We start from the raw sequence: 16,636 nt of genomic DNA, 5'->3' as shown, positions 1-16,636 counted from the left end.
TCCTCTGTTGTCCCCTTTTCCTCCTGCCCCCAATCCCTCCCAACATCAGAGTCTTTTCCAATGAATCAACTCTTCACATGAGGTGGCCAAAGTACTGGAGTTTCAGCTTTAGCATCATTCCTTCCAAAGAACACCCAGGACTGATCTCCTTTAGGGTAGACTGGTTGGATCTCCTTGCAATCCAAAGGACTCTCAAGAGTCTTCTCCAACACCACAGTTTAAAAGCATCAACTTCAGCACTCAGCTTTCTTCGCAGTCCAACTTTCACATCCATACATGACTACTGGAAAAACCATAGCCTTGACTAGATGGACCATTGTCAGCAAAGTAATGTCTCTGCTTTTGAATATGCTATCTAGGTTAGTCATAACTTTCCGTCCAAGGAGTAAGCATCTTTTAGTTTCATGGCTGCAATCACCATCTGCAGTGATTTTGGAGCCCAGAAAAATAAAGTCTGACACTGTTTCCACTGTTTCCCCATCTATTTCCCATGAAGTGATGGGACCAGATGCCATGATCTTCATTTTCTGAATGTTGGTTGGGCTTTAAGCCAACTTTTTTCAGTCTTCTCTTTCACTTTCATCAAGAGGCTTTTTAGTTCCTCTTCACTTTCTGCCATAAGGGTGGTGTCATCTGCGTATCTGAGGTTATTGATATTTCTCCAGCAATCTTGATTCCAGCTTGTGCTTCTTCCAGCCCAGCATTTCTCATGATTGACTCTGCATATAAGTTAAATAAGCAGGGTGACAATATACAGCCTTGATGTGCTCCTTTTCTTATTTAGTCCAGCCTTAACTTAGGATAGGGACAGGAATTAGTTTACCTCTTGTAGCATGGAGTGTCTACACATATTATTTGGAATTCTTCTGGGAAGAAACATTTTTTTATTTATTCAGTCATTTATTTATATCAGCATGAACTCATGTATACTTATTTTATAGTTTAGTTTATAACCCAGCTATTTGGACTTCCCAGGTGGTGCTAGTGGTAAAGAATCTACCTGCCTATGCAGGAGATGTGGGTTTGATTCCTGGATCAGGAACATCCTCGAGTAGGAAATAGCACATCACTCCAGTATTCTTGCCTGGAAAATTCCATGGGCAGAGGAGCCTGGCAGACTATCGTCCATGAGGCCGCAAAGAGTGGGACATGACTGAATGACTGAGTACACACACACCATGTTATTAATTTTATTGCTCAAATTATTCTAGTTTAAGCCATTGGGAACTCTTTTAAGTTAGTCATGTCTCTTTGAAGTATCTCCATCCTTTCATTTTTGAACATTTCCTTTTCTTTGGAACTAGAAGATGATCTGGGTTTATTTATTTATTTTTTTAACCCTGATCCTAGAATCAGCTATTTCTCCAAGGATCCATGGTACCATTTTATTGGAAAATAATGTTTTGAAGCCAAGATCTAGGTCTTGGATGTGCTTGCTGTTACTGTGTGTTATTGCTTATCAATGTATATAGCTAGGTGATACACACACACACACACACACACATATATATACCAACTATAACCCTTGAGGATATATACATTAGGGATCTCCAGAAAAATAGAACTAGTAGCGTGTGTGTATCATAGAAAGAGATTTACTTTAAAGAATTGGCTCATGCAGTTAATGTGGACTGACAAATACAAAATCTGCAAGATGGCCCAGCAGGCAGAAGACTCAGAGAAGAACCAGTGTTGCAGTTTACTAGCAGTGGTCATCTGCTGCAGAGTTCTTTCTTGCTCAAAGGATGACAGTCTTTTTGTTCTATTCAGGCTTTCAACTGATTGGATGAGTCCCACCCATTTTATGGAGAGCAATCAGCTTTACTCACAGTCCCCTGATTTAAATATTAATTTCATCCAAAAACATTCTCAGAGAAACATCCAGAATAATATCTGGCCAAATATCTAAGCACAGTTGTCCAGTCATGTTGACCTATAAAGTTAGTCATCTTGCATATGTATCTATAACTGCTTCTGTTTCCATACATATTTTTATGTATTTATATGACTGGTGTGTTACCATCCATGGGGTTACAAAGAGTCAGACAAGACTTAGCTACTGAACAACAACAACAAATATAAGTTTCTTGTGATAGTTCTGACTCTTAGCCAGTCTCAATGATATTTTTGTAAATATGTCTTAATTTTTTAGCTAAATATTTAAGACATGAAACATCTTGACTTTCATTAATAAATGTGAAATTGAGAATTTTATGTTATATGTAATTAGAAAATGTTTGAAATTAGTGAAGCAGAGAAATAATCAATGACTCCTAATACATGTTAGATATTTAATATTTTTTTATTTTGCTTAAACTATACAATTATGGGAGGGAAACATCATTGATAAAATTGTTAAAGTCAGAAATCTTCAGCTCAGGGAGAAGAGAACTTGTCTAAATCCTCACAGAATGTTAATTTATAACAAACAGTATAATTCAGAGGAAAGAAGATGGAACGGTGCAAGGAGCAGGAACCAAAAATTAGTTAACATTAAATTTCTGCTATAACAAAGTGCCTCAAACTGGACCATTTAAAAATGACAGAAATTATTCTGTCACAGTTGTGAGGTTATGAGTCCAAAATCAAGGTGTTGAGAGTTCCACGTTTCCTCTGGACTCTCTATAGGAAAATCCTTCCTTGTTCCTTTCAGTTTCTGGTAGCTCCCGGTGCTCCTTGGTTTGTGGTAATGTAAGTCCAATCTGTCACCATAATTCATATGACCTTCTTTTTTTAAAGACACTAGTCATATTGGATTAAGGACCCACTCCAATGACCTCCTTCCAACTTATCTTTGCAAGGACCCTATTTCCAAATAAGATCACATTCACAAGTATGAGGGTTAATACCAGCATATCATTTTGAGGGGTACAGTTCAATCCACAGTTCCTCCCAAGTAATGCTGACATAATTTTAAAAAGCACTGAAACTATAGTCAGGACAATGTGATCATGACTTACATAGAGAAAAGATGTCCAACAGGATGTAGCAGGGCCAGACAGTGATGACCTAAGGGAGGTGGAAAGGAATGTAGATTCCTGAGTACTACATAGTGTTACTCCTGTTTTCATTCAGATTTATTCCCTTGCTTAGCTTTCCTTGTTTTTAAATCTTAGGTAAAGATTATAAAGTAAGATATGCTGAAGTAACACGCTGTAAATGCTAACAGAGCTATTCCTTGCAAAATGCAAACTTACTTCATACAGCTTTCTGTTAGAAAGTATCACCATTTACCTGGACTTCCAACCTTCTTTGGCATTGTGCACAGCAACACTTTGTTTCCTTAGAGACATCCATATAATAGCAGACAGGGAGGTTTTGACTCAAAAGTAGAAGAGAAAAGAGACAAGGTACCTGACTGTAAGAGCGTTAAACATTTCAAGAAATGCTTTTACACTAGTGGAGGACCTTCTTTGGGTTAAACTATTATATAAATTGACAAGTTGAGTAAAATATGGATCATCTACGTGACTCGATTAATTACCAGGTTGAAGTCTGAGAAAAGTAGATTTATACTTAAATCTATGCCAATCTGTGATTTTGTATCATAACTTAAAAATAGTGAAACTGAGCAGTGAACGGGTTATTTTTTCTAAGTCTAAATATGAGGAAAATGCTAAACTTTAAAAGTAAAGCACATTTGTTTGCCCTTCAAAATCTGAAAAGATAAAATCATAACACATGCAAAAACTTCGCTGAATATTAGCCAGTGAATTGTTGAAGCAGTCAGTGTTTAAAATATTGCTAAAGGCTACTTTCTCTCCTATAAGTAAATTATTGTGTTTCAATTTGCAGATACTCTCATCATGTTTTGGTTTCACTCAAATAATAATCCTAAAATAATTTAAAAAATCTGATAAGGGAGGAAATGCAAAAAAAAAAAAAAATAATGGAACATTTTGGAGTTAAGAGTGCCTTAAATGAAAATGAAAGACTATAAGAATCAAACATTCATATTTTGTATAAAAGTGATATACAACCAAATCATACCCCAGGGTATCAGGGTATGTATGTGCATATCATGTTAAAGTATATACAGAACATAAAGTCCATGGAGAAACAACATATTGTGACCAAGAGCTTATGCACACTCAAGAGACTTAGAGTGAAAGTGAAAGTCTCTCAGTCATGTCTGACTCTTTGTGACCCCATGGGTAGTCCATGGAATTCTCCAGACCAGAATACTGGAGTAGGTAGTTGTTCCCTTCTCCAGGGGATGTTTCTGACCCAGGAATCGAACCAGGGTCTCCTGTATTACAGGTGGGTTCTTTACCAGCTGTGTTACCAGGGGAGCTCCCAAGAGAGACTTAAATGGAAGTCAAATAATGAAATATTTCCTAATATCAAAAATTGTTGCCTTTTAGAAACCTTAACAGTTGGTCTATATATTAAATAATGAAATATTTCTTATGTCAAAAATTGTTGCCTTTTAGAAACCTTTATATTTGGTCTAGTCGGACACGACTGAAGCGACTTAGCAGCAGCAGCAGCAGCATACATACATCCATAGACAAAAGACAGCATCAATAATTGGATGAAAGTTCTAATTTGTATTTTCAAAACTGAGGTGATACCTTCAGTATACCTATGTACTAATAGAATTATATTATCTTTTAGTGTTTATCCTTAAACTGTAGATCCAGAGTCAGAATATTCCTAGAAACTTTTAATATTTCTTCAAAATATATGGGTACGTATGGGGATAGGGGAGGTGGTATTTTTAACTCCAGGAAAATAAATAGTTCATTCTGAAAAGAAAAGTTCTCCATATAAAAATCTTACAATGTAATGAATTTTCTGGGGTTACAGGTGCATATTTATACTTTCTAAGGGATCGATAGAAAAATATCCAACACTAGCACTTAATTCTATGGCTGGAGTTCAATGTCTCTCAATAAGATTTTATAAAAAGAAACTTTTGTACATTTTATAACATTTTATAAAAGTTTTATAAAATCTTTGAAGTTTATACAATTTATCTTTTATAAAAATTTCATATTTTCTATTATGAAAAATACAGGAAGTACAAATGCTTTTTTTTTCCTAGCTGATATGAATTTGCTGTAGATAAATAAAAATAATATACCATGTGTTCCTGAAATAATATGCTTATAATTATAAATGTTTTACATTAGTTTACTCATCATAGAATTTTATTTTTAATTAATTAATTATGGGTGTGCTGGGTCTTTGTTGCTGCATGCAGGCTTTCTTTAATTGTGGTGCATGCACTTCTCATTATGGTGACTTCAGCAATTTGTGGCTCACAGATTATAGAGGGAGGGCTTAGCAGTTGTGCTGCGAAGGCTTAGTTGCCTTGCAGCATGTGGAATCTTCCCAGAGCAGGAATCAAACCTGTGTCCCTACGTTGGCAAGTGGATTCTTAACCACTACACTATCAGGAAGACCCTTCACAGAATTTTAAAACTGAATTGGTATTATTGGTGTTATTTTTTATAGCTCTTAATTTAAACCATAGATATTTTCTGAAAATATATATGCTTTTAACATGAATGCCAACTAAATAAAATTTTTGAATAGATTGAAGAACCCTTTGATAAAGTAAGTTTTTAAAACTCATGCTACTATTACAGCATTAGATAATCCAAGATATTTAATATATATTTTGTTAAATGATATATATTTAAAAGTAATGAAATTGGGATGAAATCTACAGAATATGAAAATAAAATTTGTAGGAAGTTTAAATCTTAAAATATTGTATTCTTGTTGCTTCAAATTAAGACCTTGGTAGAAGAAAGCTTAAATGAAACAACTCTAGAGTAAAACATGAGAAGAAACAAAATTATATTCAGTTATTGGAAATAGATATTTTTTCCCTTTCTATGTCAAGAATTGCTGCTACTAAGTTCTTTTTAATCACGTATGCTGTTATTTTTATGTTTATAATGTGACAGGAGTTTCCCAGAACCTTGTTTTAAATTTTAAACAGAGAACTCAAAACATGTTTTCTGAATTTTAATTTTAAACCTCAAAGTTTAAAATTTGAATTAATTCATAGCACATGTTCTTATAGCAGTTGATTATCAAGAATGAAGCCAATTCAAATGTTCTCACAGATTTTACAAACTCAAATTAAAATTCAAATACAGCCTGAAGAGGAAAATACAAACATAATTACCTTTGGGAGTAAAGTTATGAACCTTGGAAAGTAGTTACTTAAAAAGTCAGTAAGAAACTCTATGTATTGAAATGAAACACTATTAGTAACAATAAAATATATTGTTTAGGCTTCTTCAGGTCCACAAAACATTACTGAAAGAAAAGTTTGATGGATGGTATGGGGAGGGAGGAGGGAGGTGGGTTCAGGATGGGGAACACATGTATACCTGTGGCGGATTCATTTTGATATTTGGCAAAACTAATACAATTATGTAAAGTTTAAAAATAAAATTAAAAAAAAAAAAAGAAAAGTTTGATGTAGTTAATTGAGCAACCATTTATCAAGCAGTCACTGTGTGCCGACTTGGCTTTGCTCCCGGCTACAAAAGGTCTAGAGGTCTATGTCCTGTCCTGTGGCAGTGGAGTTAGTGGAGAAAATTTTCACGTGATGGTAACATAAAATATACAGCAGAGACTTCCCTGGTCGCCCAATAGTTAAGAATCTGCCTGCCAGTGCCAGGGACACGGGTTCGATATCTTGTCTGGGACGATCCCACATGCTGCAGAGCAACTCAGCCCGTGCGCCACAACTACCAAAGCCCACGCCCATAGAGCCTACGCCCACAGAGCCCGTGCTTCACAGAAAGAGAAGCCACTGCAGTGAGAAGCTTCCACACCGCAAGGAAGAGCAGCCCACTCTCACCCCAACTAGAAGAAAGGCAGCAGCGCAACAGAGACTCAGCACAGTCCAAAAAACAAATACATATTTTTTTAAAGTATACAGCAGAGGGATAAACAAATTTATGGTAATAATGAGAGAGAAGGTGTTATCATACATTATAATATCTAATTAACCATCAGGCTAACAGTAGTTGGTATAATTCTCATTTTAAAAATAATAAAAATAAAACTGGAAATCACACAATACTCAAAATAGTAAGTTAATGTATCAATAATATAAATAAAAATCTCTTTGACATCAAAATTGATATTGTTATCATTTTATGTATAATATCCAAGGCTTCACTAATGTTTGCCTAGGATTGTAGGAGTGTTCTATGGAGAGGATTTGAGGTAAGTCTCAATGAATGAGAAAGAATTTGCCAAGTGGGTGAGATGGAGGAGAACAGAGGAAATGGCATGTGAAAACCAGAAAAGGTGACGAGGTACAGTATGGCCAAATAATTGTAAGGCGAGGCATTTGATACATAGAAGTTTAAGGAGCAAGGGGAAGGAATAGGTGAGAGGGGAATGCAGGATTATCTTGGACCAGTCAGTGAAAGGGAATGTCTGAGCCATGAAAATAAGCTGGAACATTATCCCCAGTGAATGAACAAAAGACTATTCAGAAACCCTGGTGACAACTGGCGTAACAGGTAACCTGTAACTTGCTTGCCATTTAAAAATCAGGTTTGACCTTCCTTATATCACTGAACCTCATGTTACTTAGGCTTGAATTCACTGTGCAGATTTGTTTCTGGATTGGCTTTTACTGTATTTACACAAGTAACAAACTAGACTTAAAGGAAGAGAACTAATTTGTTAATATATAACTATAAATGTGTTTGGAGAGATGATAAATTATTCAGGAATTTTGTTTCATAATTGTGTGGTCCTTTACGTAGTCAATTTATTATTAATTCCTTCTTCTACCTATATTTCCTGAAATACTTCTCCATTTATATTTCAAGGCTGTTCATTAATCATCACAGTTCTAGCTATTCTATAAATGCAAAGGAGAAATACATAGTGATTTTGCTTGGAAACTTCCTATAATTTCATGGTGATAATAAAACATCTGAATTTATAATTCAGATGTGTGAGATAAAGTGTTTAGTATCCAAGAAAAACAAAAAACTTCTTCAGGACCTAAATAGCCTAGGAGGAAAGGTAAAGTTTTCCACTTCTTACTGCTTACTGGACTGAACCAATATACTAACAGTAGTGAGAAGTGGACTCTGAAACAGGAAGATCTGAATTCACTGCATAGAGACAGGCCCCAAGTAAGAGCAGCTGACTCAGTTTTTTGCACTGGCTTTCTGTTTGCGTAATGTAAGCACTTATATTTTCTTTTTACGACCATTAAGGAGTTTAAAAGAACTAGTCTTTGTAAAATATCTATTAAATAACATGTGCGTATGTGCTAAGTTGCTTCAGTCGTGTCTGATTCTTTGTGACCCCCGGGACTGTAGCCTGCTAAGCTTCTCTGTCCACTGAATTCTCCAGGCAAGTATACTGGAGTGGGTTACTATGCCCTCCTCCAGGGAGTCTTCCCAAACCAGGGATTGAACCCACATCTCTTATATCTCCTGCATTAGCAGGCCGGTTCTTTGCCACTAGGACCACCCGGGAAGCTCATTAAATAACATATTCTCTTCTAAATCATACTCCTTTTTTTGGTCTACAATTCAACAAGCCCATTGCAATGGATACAATCCATCAAAGAAAAGCTATTTTGCTGAAATGTACTCCAAAGTTGCATATCTTATGTCACATTTTTTTTTAAAAAATGAAAATTCTTTATCTGCTTTAAAGTTTTTAAATGCCACTTGAAATGTCAAAGCACTAAGTATCATGACTAAAATTAATAAGTAGTTGATGCTTTTTAAATTTATTGCACAGCCTTCTCTATCTCCCAGAGATCAGTGGTAGAGAAGATGACTTTGTCATGTAATTTTCATTATGAAACTGCCTTTGTTAGGATGTAAAAGTTGTTTATACAATTTAATATTCTACTTTCTAATCAACCACTTAAGGTTCATGAAGAATAGAAAAGTAGTAAAATTAGAAGATAACATGGAAAAGGCCTTTGACTAGGTTAAAAAACTGTAGATGGGAATCAGCTATAACTAACAATCCTGAACTCATTGCTCCAGTTGGTAATTATTTTTGAGCCTTGTTACACACATCTGACAATCAGAGGTACTCACATAGGCCTCTTGTAGCTCTCCTGTGAGAACATGTGGGAAAGAGTTTTACACTGCCAGATAGAGAAACAGAGCTCAGGATACAATAGATCTAGCAAAGCGGTTTGCCTTTCTTAAGCAAAGTCTGATGGTGTGTGTGTGTGTGTGCATATATTCAATTAGCAAACTATTTATTAAGGAACTATCATTTACTTTGCAACTGCAGTTGTTGTTGCTCAGTCGCTAAGTCCTGTCTGACTCTTTGCAACCCCATGAACTGCATCTTGCCAGGCTTCCTGGTCCATCACCAACTCCCAGAGCTTGCTCAAACTCATGTCCATTGAGTCAGTGATGCCATCCAACCATCTCATCCTCTGTTGTCCCCTTGTCCTCCTGCCCGCAATCTTTCCCAGCATCAGGGTCTTTTTCAGGGAGTCAGCTCTTTGCATCAGGTGGCCAAAATTTTGGAGCTTCATCTTCACCATCAGTCCTTCCAATAAATATTCAGTATTGATTTCCTTCAGGATTGACTGGTTTGATCTCCTTGCTGTCCAAGGGACTCTCAACAGTCTTCTCCAGCACCACAGTTTGAAAGCATCAGTTCTTTGGCACTCAGCCTTCTTTACAGTCCAACTCACATCCATACATGACTACTGGAAAAAGCATAGCTTTGACTAGACAGAACTTTGTTAGCAAAGTGATATCTCTGCTTTTTAATACACTATCTAGGTTTTTCATAACTTTTCTTCCAAGGAGCAACCGTCTTTTAATTTCATGGCTGCAATCACCATCTACAGTGATTTTGGAGTCCAAGAAAAGGAAATCTGTCACTGTTTCCACTTTTTTCCCATCTATTGTCATGAAGTGATGGGACCAGATGTCATGATCTTAGTTTTTTGAATGTTGAATTTTAAGCCAGCTTTTTAACTTTCCTCTTTCACCTTCCTCAAGAGACTCTTTAGTTTCTCTTCACTTTCTGCCATGAACAGAATGAAAACGCAACTGCAGTTGTTTATAGTTGATCCTGAAGACAGATACTACTCCCCTCATGAAGTTTCCCATGAAATATTCCTATAAGGACAAAACAAATGCAGAATTCACATTTTACCCCTGTGATGATAATATGAGTGACCACAATACTCTTTTACAAGCTTGTCATGTGCACATAAAAAATAAAATCACTAACAGACTCTTACTACTGAAATTCCTTACCATTCTACTTCTGTTTGAAATACAGTAATATATAGACAGGGACATTCCCTGGTGGCTTAGAGGGTAAAGCATCTGCCTGCAATGCAGGAGACCTGGGTTTGATCCCTGGATCGGGAAGATCCCCTGGAGAAGGAAATGGCAACCCACTCCAGTATTCTTGCTTGGAAAATCCCACGGACAGAGGAGCCTGGTAGGCTACAGTCCAAGACATTAGAGAGAACATACTTTATTTTGGCGGAGTTGGGAAATATAGAACTTTATTGTGTATGAACAATTTAAAAGTATTTAAAGTAATGCTGAACTAGATTTCACATTTTATAAAATCTTATACATCCACCTGCTATAAAATTACACAGGCAAAAAGGTGCAAAAAAGCAGCAATTTCTTTCTGGCAGTTTCTCTCTCCAGAGCAAACCACTATCACCAGTTTATTTTGTTTAATGCCAGGAACTTTACAAGTTGAGAAGCCTAGGGTTTAGAACACATCAAAAGAGAAAGAGATCAAGGGTCAGGGATATAGATTAGCAATGGGTTAAGAATGAAAGTAGAGATACACTCATTGTATTGAAAAATAAGGAATGATTTTAATGGAGGAAATACTAAAGCCTATTAACCATGCAGATAGCAATTCCGCACACCTATTTCTAGACCAAACCTGTTTGACTGGCTTGGTCTCAGAACAACTAAGGCAACCAAAAGAGAATGCTGATGTGAACAAAGTCAATAACCATTTGCAGTACAAACGTTCTAAAGATATGGTTCGGGAGATTTAAAATGCTATCATCTAGAATTTGAGCAAATGAGGAAGTTAGGAGGCAGGAAAGTCAAAGAGGAGAAGAGAATTAGAGAAGGGAGGAAACATACAATAATAACTCACATTGAAAAAAATTAGACAAGTCATTCATGCCAGAGTTTCTCTTTCTAGTCCAGTGTTTACTATCCATGAGACTTTGGGCTAACCTTCTCTGTTCTCATGTGTAAAATAGTAATTTCATTCAGGAATGCTGTTCATATACTATGCAAAATTACTAGAATATACAGGATCCATCTTCTCCTGTGACAAATATTAAATATAATTAATAAGAGGAGAACTTTCAATCTCTTAAGGATTGAGATTCCTGAAGTAAAGTTTATTCATATAGTTCATCTGTATGGTGGGGAAAACCTGAAAATAATCTTTCTTTAAATTTAAAATAATGGATTTCATAGCTATACAGCTAATAAAGAAAATATGGGTACATTACTCAAAATCAGTCCAAGAATTTAAATTTAGGACCACCAAAAATATAAAAAATAAACAAAGGTCACTATACTTTATTAGGAAAACTTCAGTGTACAGGTGTCTATAACATCATTCCTTTAACATCTCAATGAGAGCAATTTTAGTATTTTAACTTGGATTTTTTTTCCCAAAAACATTTTGATGAGGGTAAACTTTGTAATTAGTAGCCTAGGAATTTAATAGTGTCATTACTCCTGTAAATCCTTGTAGTGTTCACCTTTCCGAAACTAGCTTAATTGATTGTGTTAAAGTATTTGTCACCGAGTCACATCCGACTCTTTGTGATCCCATGAACTGTAGCCTACCAGGTCCCTCTCTCCATGGAATTCTCCAGGCAAGAATACTGGAGTCAGTAGCCATTCCTTTCTTCCGGGGTCTTCCCCTCCCAAGGACAAAACTAGGGTCTCCTGCATTGCAGGCAGATACTTTACCATCTGAGACATGAGGGAAGGCCCTCAATTAGCTCAAGTTATTTCCCACCTATGAGGACAGGGTCAAAAACTGCATCCAAGAAAAGTGGCACTGGCCAGCAGTGTTTCTTATATAAGTCCTGTCAAGGTTTTTTAGGCTTCTAAGTAGTTTGGGAAAAGAGGGGCAGAGATAAATCTTATTATGGTCACCTATTGACCCTCTTAAAATTTCACTATATGGCCCAAGTTTCAGTCAAACATGAGAAGTAATTGTGTCCTTGTGCTTGAATCTGACTTGACTAATGCCTATCAATATTTTCATGACTCATTTTGAGGTGTGGTCAATGGTAAATGTCTGAGTCCTGCGCAAATACTATTAATGTCTCAGTACTGGGCAAATACTGTTCAGTTAAATACACTGAAAGAAGTTTATTCAGCAAAGAAAGAGAGAATCATAGAACAAGTTTCATAGACTGGTTAAATATAAGCTATTTGTCATACCCTCTAAAGCCTTTTGAAAAATTGAGATGATTCTTGCAGCTTTAGTAAAGTGAGTTTGGTAGTAAATTTGGCATGCATTCCACCTTGCATTTCTTTATCTTGGTTCCCTGTGTAAATATATTCTACTTTGCATAGGTTTACAGATTGCTACTGCTAAGTCGCTTCAGTCGTGTCTGACTCTGTGCAACCCCATAGACGGCAGCCCACGAGGCTCCCCCGTCCCTGGGTTTACAGATTAATCAGTGTCTAATGGGGCTTCTCTGGTGGCTCAGCGGTAAAGAATCTGCCTGTAATATAGGAGATCTGGGTTTGATCCCTGGAGGAGGGTGTGGCAACCCACTGCAGTATTCTTGTCTGGAGAATCCCGAGGACAGAGGAGCCTGGTGAGCTGTAGTCCATAGCATCACACATAGTCCGACACGACTAAAGCGACTAAGCAACTGCAGCAGCAAGTGTCTAATGACTCCACATTTTGAAATTAAGGATTATGCAGTTTGTTAACGCTCACTGCATTCTTCTTGCTAATGATTTATTCTTTCCCTCCCTAATTTACAAATGCTGAAGGATATATACAAATGCATCAGTAGGAAAGTAATAGTGATCACTATAACTCGGATCTTAATCAGTTTCAGAAGTATTTCAGAGAAAACCACGCATAGTGTTTACTCATGTTTACATCTGGTTTCTAATACTGTCAGATGTTTTGTCAGTTAAATTCATTATTACAGACATGTCAAGGAGCTGCTCACATTTTTATTTCACTAATTATCGCAAAAATAATTTAATTGTATTAGATTTTTTTAAAAGAACAGATCTACTTAATTTGAAATTTCTTTCATAAACATAGTTTGTGTCTGAAGATAATATTGGCCATGGAATATAATTTTTGAATACAAGTTTGCATTCTTATTTGGCATAATCCCTTCGTATCTCACTGCACAGAAAAAGTTAGCGCCATAACATGTCTACATAAGAAGTGGTGCTTAGATACATGAAAGATGTGTCTTAATCGCTTCTTCTCTTCCTCCTAGTGAGATTTAGCTCAGCTGTCCCACTCCATCAAAGATTTTTCACTCTCAGAAGTATTTTCTATGATAGTTTATAAGAATTTAGTGATCTAACTTACTTCATAAAGAAAATTATGAGAAACATGGGTGGAGAAATTACACTCCATGTTCTCTCTGTATAGTGACATCTACTGGGCTGTAGCTCACAGTGATTTTTAAGCAAGTACCTGCTCATTTTATGGAGGTGGAAGCTCATTTCTCCCCAAGTACAAATATCTAATTAATTGTGATCCAGAGAAATAATTCTCACTTAAACATCAACGTTAGTTCCAGAATTTAACAAGGTTACCTGAAGGTAGTGCTGGAAATATATACCCTTGATGTCTAGATTCATAAACCTCTGTTGGCATAATTCAAAACAGGCTTCCTCTACACAACTGTGAAATAATTTCTTATAACTATGTTTTGGGAGTATCCCGGAAAGTAGGGTATTGTATATGAGTGACCGTGGAGAGGTCGACAAAGTTACTGCTTTGGGGACATTAAGGAAGCACAGTAGGAAACAATACCCATTAAAAGGATAAACTTCTGCGATGAGACTGTTGTATGTAGACCGGTTTTAGAAAACGTTCCACAGGGAAAGGACGAGACTCATGCCTTTTAAAAACCCATCTATTTGCCTTAAAAGGATGCTGTGATCCTTTTCTAGCAAAAACTGCTTTGCACTTTGATAGTTAAGGCCAAGCTTAATCCTGAATGCCTTCCCAGAGCAGCCGGTAACAAACAAAAACCTTGGAACACACCCTGTAAGTTGCTCAGTCCACCGCGGAGTGAGTAAGGAGCAGAGTTGTTTAGTTGGCCCCCTAGCCTGCTGCAGCACATTCCTGTATCTCGAGGGCAGCCTGTCCTGGGGTCGGCCCCGCCCTGGCGGCTCCCTGCCACCCTCTCGCGGGCGCGCTCTGGGTGGGGCCTCGCGGCCGGTGGAGATGCGGCGGAGTGTGTTGGGCGGGGGATGTGAGCTGGCTGGGCGGCGCCCGGGGCAGCCTGAGCCGTGCGCCGCGTAGCTGTAATCGGACACCCGAGCGCTCGCCCCTTGCGCCGGCCACTTTCCATTCACTCCCGAGTGCTTGATTGAGCGACGCGGAGCAGGGCTCCGGGTGCCGCGCCGCTGCAACGCTGAGGATTCCTTTACAAAGGAACTCAGAAGGCAGGAAAGAAAGAATTTCATCGCTGGGACGCCCTAGAAATTACGGTCTTTGGGGGAAAGGGCTAGAAACGAGGATCCAAACCTGTAGCACATTGACGACTTTTCCGCGCTGATCTCTTTCCACCTCGGTAAGCTGGATTCGTTGTTTTCAGCATTACAAATTTAGCAAAATACAACTTTGGATCTGTGTATAGACTTTTCACACATCCGTGTTCTCAAATATGGATATTTTCTTAAGAGCGCATGTAGTTTGTCATGGAAGTGTTTCCCTTGCAGAGAGCCTGGCTGGAATTGCTTTTTTAGGTTATGACACCTGCGGAGAGTTTAAAGTTGAGTATCCCTGCCTTCTAAGGCAAAATTACTGGAGAGAATTTTATAAGAGGACTTTTATTACATGTTATTAGTGTTCAATCACAAGTGAAAACAGTAAGCATCGTGTCTTAAGTGTTTGAGTTAAAGGGAAGAAGTCATAAAATATGAGGGGCGGGGGCATGTATAAGATACTTGACTTTCCCTCACTTCTCATCTCTGGATGGCTTGAAATCACGTTGCTCTTTATACTCACTACACTTGACCTGTCATTTCATCTCCAATGTTATTTTTTGCAATTTGTGGCATATGTTGCTTTCATGGGGACATATCAAATAAGATATTGATAATAGCAGTATGTAAAAATGTGTAATTATTATCCTGCTTAATACAGAGGCAAAGGTTAGGCATATTTATATATTTGAGGGGGGGTGGTGGTGGTGGAATTTAACTATAAAGTCAACAAAACCAGGGAGCAAATTACGAAGGGAAAGTCACCCTATAAAATCGGTTTTCTTTCAAGTTAATTTAGGGATGACAAGGTGAAGAGGTTGTGGAAGCAGAAAGAAAGTGTTTCTTTTGAAAATTACGAACAGAAACATCTCTAGGGTTTCCTCCATCTGTGTGGTAAAAGAAGCATAGAATCTTTTTTTTTCCTACCTCTTATTTGTACCATCTAAGAAATCAATATAAGTTTTGTTTACATTTTGTTTACAGTGGCATGTTCAGTTTAATTGTTCCTTTGCTTCTGTATTACTGAAGTTTCTCTATTGCTTCTGTACTGTATTGTCAAATTTTAGTGACATTTCTTTATAGCCACATACTATTGAAGATCAGTATTGTTGTAACCTGTAAAAATAAATTTATAGATTAAATTCTGTTGTGTCATCTCATTGTATAATTGTGTTAGACTCAAAATGATTTTTTTTTAATGGTCCTGAGTTTATTTTGCATATTGTGGCTACTGGAGCTCCTATAGATTTGATATTACACATTATGTGATCTCTGGTGTTCAGACATTAGTTAATAGCATGTATCAATTATATAGATATGGTTTTAAACAGTAGTACCTGTCTCTCTGATTTATCGTTTGAAATTTTGACAGCCCACTTTCTAGTTGATTTATTTTAAAAAACATTGAGGGATACATGGTTCACTGGATTGCTCACCACTAAGTCATTGGTTTGTATTTGGCACAAATTCATGATTACTTCATCTACATCATTTAACAGCTGTATGGTCATCTGTATAAACTGGCAGATAACTAATTCCAGTGATATACGTGATCAGGAATTGAGCCCTGGTAGATTTTTGTGTAGAAATATCATTTCAGAGATGGTTACTCCAAAGAGCTAATGAGTGTGTGGAAGTGAAATTTTATGTGAGATTTTTCTACTTCTACTATTTTATGGTAGAGAGAGAAGTTTCCATCTGTTAATACCTATTGGCACCATTCTCAAGTCTTTTCAGTGTAATGTGTTTTTGTTGTTGTTGTTTAAAGAGAATAACAAGTTTAAATATTGGTTTTTCCTTTGGAAATTGACAACATTTTCCTGGCTGCTTTGTTTAATAGTCACATTATTTTGCTGGATGATGAAATAATTTCACTTTTAACAAAGACTTCCAGACACAAATGAAATCAAATCCAAATTTTCACATGTAAGACAGAAAGTCACAGC

General features: G+C 36.9%; 1 protein-coding gene across 1 annotated transcript in view; it reads left to right on the top strand.

Moving 5' to 3' along the window:
• Positions 1–14,376: 14,376 nt before the first annotated feature.
• SEMA3C (sema domain, immunoglobulin domain (Ig), short basic domain, secreted, (semaphorin) 3C) overlaps positions 14,377–16,636 on the top strand; it is a 207,546-nt gene continuing 205,286 nt past the window's right edge. The window contains exon 1 of the mRNA XM_010848128.1: positions 14,377–14,776. The gene's annotated coding sequence lies outside the window, so the exon portion shown is untranslated. The remainder of the gene's footprint in view (positions 14,777–16,636) is intronic.

Source organism: Bison bison, unplaced genomic scaffold, assembly GCF_000754665.1.
Source record: "Bison bison bison isolate TAMUID 2011002044 unplaced genomic scaffold, Bison_UMD1.0 scf7180017864260, whole genome shotgun sequence".
NCBI lineage: Eukaryota > Metazoa > Chordata > Mammalia > Artiodactyla > Bovidae > Bison > Bison bison.
The sequence above is the reverse complement of the archived record's forward strand: the minus strand, read 5'-3'. Positions and strand labels throughout refer to the sequence as shown.